Below are 10,610 nucleotides of genomic sequence, written 5' to 3' on the forward strand. Positions count from 1 at the left end.
CAGCAGGAAATAGTAAGATGTGGTTTTCTGGCCCCTTCCCTGTGTGCACCCCTCTTCTTTCCTACCCACGGACCATGTGCAATAATCTACAACAGTGCCTATACCACTGCTTGCTTGCTAATGAGTCTTTCTTCCTCAGTTGTAAATACTTCAATGACAAGAGCCTGTCCTAGACCTCATCTTATTGCTAACAGAATCACTGCTCATGGTATATTCTCAGAAAGTGCCAGTGGAATATTGTTTGTGAAATGGCCACTACACACTGGAGTCCCTAAGCCACCTGTGAATGGAAAGGGCTGAATAAAAAGTCTCCAGTATTCTCTGTAACTAGATGTTAACATTGCACCAAGATCCCTAGCTCCTACCTTATCCACCCTAGCATAAAGTCTCCCAATTTCATTTCTGCTGTAGAACCTCCTGAGAAGAGGAAGAAGAATAGAGCAACAATGAAATGGGTGTTCCTCTGGTGTCCTGAATAGAGAAGGAAGATGGGGAAGTGGAGAGACAATCTTAGAGCCGCCCCAGGAGTTGCCTCTTCTCATAATTCACTCTATCAGGACTTAACTTTGATGATTTCCAGCATCAGACAACTATGATAAAAACTGTTGACAAGTCACTAAAGTCCTCTGTTTCTCCCCAGGTGTTAAACAGCACCTTCTACTCTACTGTTCTTTTCTTTTTCTATGTCCATCCTGTATACACAGAGCACACAATCCAGTGAGCACACCACTGCAAAGTATTTGAACAAGGAAAGGAACAATATAGTCTGACTCTTATTCTACTTAATGCAAAAACAAATATCTGTCATTAAATTTCTTTAAAACCCAAAGCATACTATTTCCAGGGATCTATTCTCATTCATGAATATTCTATATTTATTAAATCAAAATATCATTTATATTTCAATATACATTGGCATGTTTCTTTTGGGGTGGGAGGAAAATATCTATCTTTATGCTTTTATTGTTTTTCTACCAGATGCTTAGAAAACCAAAAGATGAGCTTTATAGATGTCGGAAGCAATCCTGTTCTGTCATTTTTTTATGCACATGCTGACTCAATGTCATAGAATAACTGGGTTGCTTTCTGCTTTCCTTGACAGTCCAAAGAAAGAGTAATGCATACAAATCATTTTACTGTTTAAAAGTTTTGAATAAAACATGCTAACCTTGTCATACTAAGTGACAGACAGAAATGTCACCATTGTTTGCCAGGGACAAATAATCCATATACTTCATGTATAATTCATCTGATCTTTAAAAATGTTTAACCATATTGAATTTAGATAAATTTCAATGTTATGATGCATCAAACTTCCTTTATCAATTTACGCATGTGCCTCATCAATTTGTCTTCATTTGTATTACTCTATTTTTGTATTAACTATGACAATCTAGGTGATATTCTGATTTTCAGGGGAAATGTACATGTGTTTTGTCCATATTACAGCCCCCTCTCTATGGCCCTCTTTCCATCAGCTCTTAACTTAGAAATTTCAAATAGCCCAAGGGTTGTAAATCTGCCACAGAAGTCCCAGCTGCAAGTCACAGGTATCTACAAGTCTTTTGACATAGAGCCTTTGGTCTCCAAACAGACATTGATGAACTCAGAGACATAATACTCCAATCCTTTCTAAAATAAGGTTTCAGTGGCTTCTAAGTCCTTTCTGTCAATCAAAGCTAACCAGGGGCAGGTCTGAAATGAGTTGGCTTGGGGTAAAATACATGAACAAGAATGTTTTGAACAGGCTTCAAAGTGAGCTGGAATTCCCCGTACTTTGAATCAGGAGACATGATGTTGGTGGCCTTCTGCTAAGTCCCGTCACCAGAGCTACTGTCAATGCAGATGATCTATGGTTTCTCTGAGTCTGAAAGGCCCTCTCCCTGTCTTCATTATGTAAAACCAGTGCCTCTAAGAGGAGGAGAAACCCTTTGGTTGACAGTGCCCTCTATATGGTTAGAAAATAAAATATAACAGAATCATTTAATAAATTATTCATGGAGCATAGATACAAATTGAGCAACTAAATGTAAACCAGATTAAAATTTCTAGAAGCACCTTCTGAAAGCCTATTTTCTATTTTAGGAAGAGTAACTAATTATTTCTGTGCAACTTAAATTTGCAAAGGGCCATCCTGTTGTCCCCTTCTCCCATACTTCAGAATTTTACTTCAATTAAGAATATTTGATAGTCCATCTGAAACCAAAACAAAATAATATTGAAAGTAAGCTGTAATTGAAAAGTTCAAAAGGGGGTGGGGGCGGGGGCGGGGGCTGGGTGGAGGTGGGCAAAGGAGGAGAAACAGGGCATCTGTAATAAAAATGAAGTAAGTTCTTTAAATTGAAAGTAATTAAAAATTCCATAATTGAAAAGATGAGTTGTTTTTGTTTTGTTTTTTCAGAGAAAGTAGGGAGCAGGGAGCTAGCATACCCATGCATATTACATTTCATGATTAGCAATTCATACATTCTCTTCAAGTTCTTACTTTATTTACATACTTATGCATACACCAGTTCACCTTCTCTGAGTGACACCTAGATGTGCACATGGGTACATACCAACATTTAATTATACATGTATCTTTCTCCTCTTTTCAGTGCATTGGAAAAAGCAAACCATTTTTCACTAACTGAGCTGTCATCTCTGTTGTAGCCCATTCACAACGCGGTAGAAAATTAGCTGAGGAATTCATTTATAACTTCAAAGGAGAAAAAACAATAATATAAATAGAGTTTGGGTAAATAAACCTATGGGAAATTATTTAAATTTATACATTAGACTTAAGAAAGAGCTTCCTTCTGAGAAATGCCAAATGCAATAAGAACCCCTCTTTCAAAAAAATATTTGCAATAGCTTTTTGTTTTGTTTTAATCACTTGAGTAGCTTCTAATTTTTTGTATAGAATCTGGGTTGAGTGTGTACAGTTTTCATTTGATCTTCCAAAGTGTCATGACACTTACCAAAAATATGTAAGAACCACAGTTTGGAGTATAGGGACTTTTATTTCTCTATAAGGGTTTGAATTACTTCTACCTAGAGGTTGGAATTGCATTGGCTGCAGTATAAAAACTCAAACTTTGCTGGTTTAAAAGACTTAATCTGGTCCTTAAATATGGTAAGTAATTTTCACCACATACCACTGACAGATTTTCACATTCAGTCACAGTATACACATGTCCATAGATTTCCATTATTTTCCAACGGTTCTAATTTCATTGTGGAACATTTACCAGATGGAAATGGGCCATTATATTGGGCTTTTGGCAGGTAAAGTTGGCTTTGCTAAATGAAAATCCCACGTTTGAGGATCCCGTGAAATTGGCAATAATTGACTTTTGAAAACACAGAGAATTTTAACCTTTTTTTATTTGCACAAGACAAATTCCTTTGAAGAGTTTTCTGTTAACCATTTAAACATTTTTATTGTTGTTATATCTGGGCCTTGAACTGGCATCAATTTGGATATAGGATTTACTAAATGAGTTCCAATACTAATTCTTATCATTAACACCATCATGGCAATCATTATTTTGTTGATACTATTAAGCAAATATTAAAAGGATGGAAATTATAACTCATTGAATGATACTTTGGAAAGCCTCTATCTTCCAGAGTACTTTAGAGAAGTCTCAGAATGGAGTACTTTAATACTCCTTTGAGTATATATCCTACGTTCAAAGGCTGTTAAATCGCGTTGTTTACCCATATCTTCAGAAAAATATCACTTCTGTCGTGGTAAACAACCTGCTTCCCCTTTAATAGTAGTCTGGCCCTCTAGCAACTTCAGCGGGAAATTATAGCTAATTTGCCTACAAAAGTCAGGTGGTCATAATAATCTGGCCAGTGTGTGTTTTTGTTTTGTAAAAATACTAGCTACTTGATAGAGCTATTATTTCTTCTCACTAAACACAGCTTACTTTCTGTCCCCCAGGTTTTTGTGGTCTTTTAAAAATCTTTCTGTTATTTTAAACTTACCTCTTCTTCTATTGTCATTTTATTTTGGGGATTACATAAAATATTTAGCATTTCTTGAGGACAGATTGGATTTAAGATTAAGATTGGTGTATTAGCCTAATAGAATCTTCCCCCACTCTTTTCTATTTAACACACTTCTGCTTAGTATTTTTTCCACTTAGAACCAGCTGGTGGGGAAAAGATGAGTGGCAAAAATTTTAACCCTTAACTTGGGGGGCTGGAGAGAGAGAGAGATTTACCAGGCCAATGCCAAGTTTAGCATCAGCTGGGATGCTTTGACTATGGACTTTTGGCATGTACTATGTGAAATCAACAAGGCTGTGTGGAGAAAAATGTATTGCAGTTATGCTTCTGATAACTATAAACAAGCTTAAGACTATTTAGGACATCAGTGAGCCAGAGAATAATGGTGATAACAAATGCTTCATAGCATTCTGTTTGTCTTTTTAATGGTAAAATAAAGAAATAAAATGGTAAAACCTGTCCTTTTATTTGAAGGAATACTTCTTATTAACCAAATACTCAGAGAAATGATCAGAGGAGTGGTTATTTTAAGAGTATGCTTTTCATCTAATATGATTAAAATATTTTCCCAACCATGAGCCTCATGCACCACAACAAAATTTATAATACTCATTTTTCATTGTTTAAAACTCATCATTGTTCATGCTGCCTCAACAATAGTGCATTTCACAAAATAAGGTATGTTGGTGGAGCAACACCAAGCATGCAGCAGGCAGCCTTGCCTGTCTTCCTCAACTCCACCTGGGAAGCCTAAGCATTAGCTTAAATCAGCGGTTCTCAACCTGTGGGTCGCGACCCCTTTGGGGGTCGAACGACCCTTTCACAGGGGTCGCCTAAGACCATCGGAAAACACATATATAATTACATATTATTTTGTGATTAATCACTATGCTTTAATTATGTTCACTTTGTAACAATGAAAATATATCCTGCATATCAGATATTTACATTATGATTCATAACAGTAGCAAAATTATAGTTATGAAGTAGCAACGAAAATAATTTTATGGTTGGGGGCCACCACAACATGAGGGACTGTATTAAAGGGTCGCGGCATTAGGAAGGTTGAGAACTACTGGCTTAAATGAAGCTACATTTTCTGTGCTCACACTTTTCTGGTTTATTTCAGCAAATATTTCTTAAAATACCTTAATGAGGATTTCATATATTTCACATGAGAATACTTAAACAGGGTAGAAAAGTGATAAAAATTGGATGATCTAGGAAGAATGCGGAGGGGAAGGAAGAGGAGATTTACATCTAATGTAACAAAAAGTGGGCCACAGGGGACTGCGATTTCCAGTGTAAGATTTCAGGGCTGGGTGGCATGATCATGAGCACTGAGGGGCAAAGCTGTTATTTATAGAAAGCAGCCTCACCATTCATCCAAAGGTGATAATTTATGTTGGTTTTACAAAACTTCTTGATGGGTAAGTTTGATGTGAAATGATTAGCCCTGGGAAAGGACTGGATGGTAAGAAAGAGGGAGGGAAATGAGGGAAATTTGAGTTACTTTGCAGATAAAAATAAGCTAGACTTGGATTTTGAGGCCTTGGGGAAATTTAGGGATTTAATTTTTTAAGTTTTAGGAGTTCTTAGCCAAATATCAAGGTTGGATTCTCCTTGCCAATGCTCTATATAATTAATTGGTTCCTTTTACAAAACAGTAAGAAACTTAGAGGACACAGAACTCAGTCAAAAAGGTTTTTCAATAAAGTCTCTTTAATTTTCTACTCAAAAGGGTATTAAAGAATAATCAGATATTACCTATATAGCTGTCACAATACTATGCTGGCAAGGTTTCTTCCTTTCGGTTACAAAAGTTCTAATCGTGGTGACCTCTCCCTTCTGAATTAAGATAAGCAGAGAGAGGTCACTCCACAGTCAAGGTCCATGAACATAACCTTCCCTGGTGGTGAGGTGGCTCAATACTTGGTTTTATAACCAGGATAAAAGTTCTTACGTGGGCCACTGAGAGAGAGAGACACACTTTCTTTAATCTCTAAAAGAAATCATTAAAAATAGCAAGGCTACATCTCTTCTTATAACCTAGAGCAGGGGTTCTCAAACTACGGCCCGCGGGCCACATGCAAATACAAATATTGTATTTGTTCCCGTTTTGTTTTTTTACTTCAAAATAAGATATGTGCAGTGTGCATAGGTATTTGTTCATAGGTTTTTTTAAAACTATAGTCCGGCCCTCCAACGGTCTGAGGGACAGTGAACTGGCCCCCTGTTTAAAAAGTTTGAGGACCCCTGACCTAGAGGAAGAGGGAATCATTCTCCAGGACACTTCATGCTTTCACTGTCTCCTCAGCTGAAACTTCTGTAATCTTAGCCTTTGGAAAGGGAACCTTCCCTGTTCTAGGAGCATTAATGATAGTAGAGCAAGTCCGTCTGTAGATAAAGGGAGGTTTGTCATCTCATAAACCCTCACAGCCTGCTTTTCACAAAAATAGGAGAAAATGAGATTGTGGGTAGCTCTGGCACAATCTCAGAAGAACAGCAGCTGCCTACCCAGAGAGCAGAAGGTTGAAGCCCCTGAGAAAAAGATGATCATTGAGAAATACCTGCAGTGGTAATGCCTGGGGACTTTAAAAATAGGGGTGTCTAAAATGCAAATGTAGCTCATTTGCAGGGCAGCAGGCAACATAACCAACTTCTGATGCCCCCAAACCCTCAATAAAATCTTCAAGTACAGATATGCATTTGCTAATGTTGCTTTGGCAAGAATAGACTTAATAGAAATAAACAGAAAAGTTGCAAAAAATGGGATACACTGGAGAGATTTTAAAATTCAGAGGAAAATAAGAAATCAAAGCAAAGGCAACTAAGAGAAGAAGCCATTTGGCAGTTCTTAAGGGTGGGGGTGAAGGATGGGATTTCCACCAAAATGTGCACATTGGCCAGTTGGTGATGGTGATAGCAGAGGTTGCGTTTATTGGTTTGGTTTGCTGATTGTTGATAACACTAAAGGGCATAGGCTATCTAGCCAGCTGATGGTTGGAAAATGTACATAAAACAGGATTCTTATTCTGATGACCACAGCAAGCCCACAATGACATGAGTAGATGACCAAATTGGAAATATTTAAAATAAGTATGTGCCATAAAGGAATAAAGAAAGATGGATCTCTTTTGTTGCATTGTTTTGACTGAATGTCACACAAGGTGCTGTTTGTTTGTTTGCTTGACATTTTTATACTTTTGCTTGGGGTGATCAGTAGAAAAATAGCAATATGGGAGGGAAAAATTGAACAAGAAATCCAAATGCCTAAAAGGAGATTTGCAGAAAGACTAAGAATGAGGGCTACAGAAAAGTAAGTCAGACCACTAATACATTTAAAACACTGACCTCACAATTAAATCATGTTCTTGCAGTTCTATCCATGACTAATGTTGTGTTTGCCCAGGCCTTTGCTCTGTTTTGACAAAGGAACTTAGCTGAGAGGCACACTAATGAGTCATGTGATCTTCAATGTCCAGAGCTCCATGCATTCTTCAGGAAGCAGTTCAGTCTTTCTTTCATTAATTTATACACAAATTCTAGAGCCTTCACCCTGTGCAGTTAGGAGAGAAAACAGTTGAAACCAGGGACTCGGGAAAATGCATTTCTGGGCAGAATCTAAACCTGTCCACTATCCAGTTCTGTGATGTGGGGACAAGTTGGCTAACCTATCTGGGCCTCAGTTGCTTCATCTGTAAATGAGAACCATAATAGTCTCACTTTGTAAGGATTTTTAAAGGACTAAATGATACCTATACTAATAAAAGGGTAATATGCTAATTAGGGCAGACGTTTTCCTGACAACCTTCCGGACGTCCTTCCAGACAAAGCCGCAGCGGTTGCGAGGGCCAAGGCGTGGCTGCAAAGGGCCCAGGCTCAGGCTGGCAGTGGCAGCAGCAGCGGGGTAATGGGGGCAGCACCTTCCCCTGATCCACCAGGTCACCTCCCGCAGAGGGAGGCCAGACTGTTACTTAGGCTGAGGGCCGAGGCAGAAGCAGTTAGGGGTGATCAGGCCAGCAGGGGAGCAAGGTAAGGGCAATCAGGCCGGCAGGCAGAGGCAGTTAGCCTAAACTGGCAGTCAGACATTCCCCAAGGAGTCCCAGATTGGAGAGGGTGCAGGCCAGGCTGAGGGACCCCCCCTCCCATGCATGAATTTTGTGCACTGTGCCTCTAATATATATATATTTAAGAACAGTGCCTGGCACGTAAAAAGCATCCTAAAAGTGTTAGCTATGACTGTTATTTTTACTAATAGTAGTGTTATATAAGGCAGTAAAATACTTGTCACATAGTTACTACTAAGTAAAAGGGAGTTCCATCCTTCTTCCCCATCACCTCCCTCCCTCATCCAATTTTAGACAAATATGGGCATCCCTTAGCCTCTTCTCTGTCTGCTCTGAGTGCACAGTGCTTGGCCCATTCCCCATCTCTACAACCATACTAGTATAGTCAGGCCAGAACTCAAATGTCATTCAAACATTGACAGAGACAGGGGGGAAAGAGTCACTTTTTTTCATTTTCGTTGATATTCTTTTAGATGTCTAAGATATGAAGAGCACATATTTAAATATAAGGACTATCTGATTGGGAAGGATTTCCATCCCTCCTATGGCAGCTTCTGGACTAAGTCTGACTCTCGGTAATTCTGAGTAGTCTACACTTCTGCTCCTGGGATGTCACCAAGGGCTCAGTCTGTTGCCAAATCTCAGAAACCTATTCAACAATGAGTAGAATTCCCCTCGCTCTGACAAGAATACCTATAGACTAAAAAAATGTAAAAGGCTGAGTGTAAAAATTGCAAATCATATGCCTAGAGCCATGATAAGTATGCAAACTGGTGATATGGAAAGTCCATATGATAAGCATTGAGGGATATACCTGTACTAAACAAGGCCCTGTTTGTTTAGTTAGTCTCTTTTCCATCTCTCACCTCCTCCTTCAAAAGTTTATTTTTGTATGTATCACATTATGAAAAGAAATGAGCTATCCTGCCAAACAGGTATTTGGCAGCTGCATGGTTGCCAGATAATATTACATCTATGTCTACATCTATATCTATATCTATAGTATCTCTATCTCTATATTTATATCTATATCTATATATCTATATCCATAGTATCTCTCTCTATCTTTATATTTATATCTATATAGATATACATGATTTCACCTTAAAGTATACTGAATATGTGTTATTGGAATATATTTGTGTGTATATTTGTTTCTGTTTATTTTGGGATAGTTGGTAGGATAGAATGTTGAAAATATTTTAATATAAACCATTAAAGACATTAACTTCTGTTGCACAACATCTCATAGCTATATGGCTGTTTCTCTCATCTTGGTTGACATTATTCAATTTAGTATGCAAGACCAAGGAGTAAGATTCGTTCACCCACATTTTGATTCAGGCACAGAGAAACTTCCTCAGTATGCTCTGATAGGAGAGTATCAAACTATCTTCCCTAATGTTTCATATGACCTACAGACCATGGTCCACGTAGCAGCCCATCTGATTTTAAAACATCAAAGATCTAAGCAACAGAAAAGGATATAAATGTGAGGCTTTGGATATAATGGGCTACTTAGGTCCTAGAGCTCTAAACCTCATGTCAGGACTGCTCTAAATCACTTTATTGTTATGGCATCAAGCAGAGAAAGAAGGAATTTCCCCTTTAAGAGTAAGAAGGAACTGATAAGGAAAGCCTGAGCGAACAGGAAATGTGTCCGCTCTCCCCAGCATGCTGTGCCTACTGCTGCCACAGGACTTGTCCCACTGCTCACCTGCCTCCCCCGTGATGCTGAGACTCCTTAAGGGCAGACCACATCCTGCCTGGCACACTGACACTAGGACCAGCACTTGCTGAATCAGTAAATATAATATCCCCCACCTTCAATTTAGGGAGACATGCTCACGTTATAGAGAAGGGAACTCTAATAAGGCACAATGCTTGCACATATGCTTGCTCTAGCCTGCCTGGATCTCAATCCCAGCTCTTTCACGTACTAGCTGCGTAACCTTGGGCAAGACACCTTACTACCTCTGTGCCCCAGTTTGCTCACTCTAAAAAAAAAGATCAGTGATTGCTTCGGCAGCACAAATACTACAAATTGGAACAATACAGAGAAGATTAGCATGGTCCCTGTGCAAGGATGACATGCAAATTCATGAAGCGCTCCATATTAAAATAAATAAATAATAAATTAATTACTAAATAAATAAAAACAAGGTCATAATAGCACTTACTTCGTAGGGCAGGTATAAGGATTAAGTGAATCAGTATATTTAAAGTGCTTAGAGCAGGGCCTGACACATATCACATACTGCAGTGTTAGCTATTGGTTAATTCTGCCTCAGTTTTCCCAACATCCATCTGAAATAGACAGTATCAGCCCACTTTACAGATATGTAGCTGAAGACCAACTAGGCTCTTAATTGGCAGATGTCTTGCTTAAATTGGTTTTACCTATTTTCAAAGCTTTTGCTCTTTGCCCTACCCCAGAGTGTCTCTCTTTTGAGCTTTACTTAATTAAATTCAATCTCTCAGGTTTCTACCAGATGTAGAAATTTGTCTGTGATGCTGCTTACAACAGAAAAAGATGAATAA

At 38.4% G+C, this 10,610-nt stretch overlaps 1 non-coding gene across 1 annotated transcript; it reads left to right on the forward strand.

Annotated features, from left to right (window-relative positions):
* Positions 1 to 10,082: 10,082 nt before the first annotated feature.
* LOC132212851 (U6 spliceosomal RNA) lies at positions 10,083 to 10,190 on the forward strand. Its single transcript, XR_009447797.1, has one exon. It is a non-coding gene; the product is annotated as a U6 spliceosomal RNA (small nuclear RNA).
* The last annotated feature ends 420 nt before the right edge of the window (positions 10,191 to 10,610 follow it).

Source organism: Myotis daubentonii, chromosome 11, assembly GCF_963259705.1.
Source record: "Myotis daubentonii chromosome 11, mMyoDau2.1, whole genome shotgun sequence".
Classification (NCBI taxonomy): Eukaryota; Metazoa; Chordata; class Mammalia; order Chiroptera; family Vespertilionidae; genus Myotis; species Myotis daubentonii.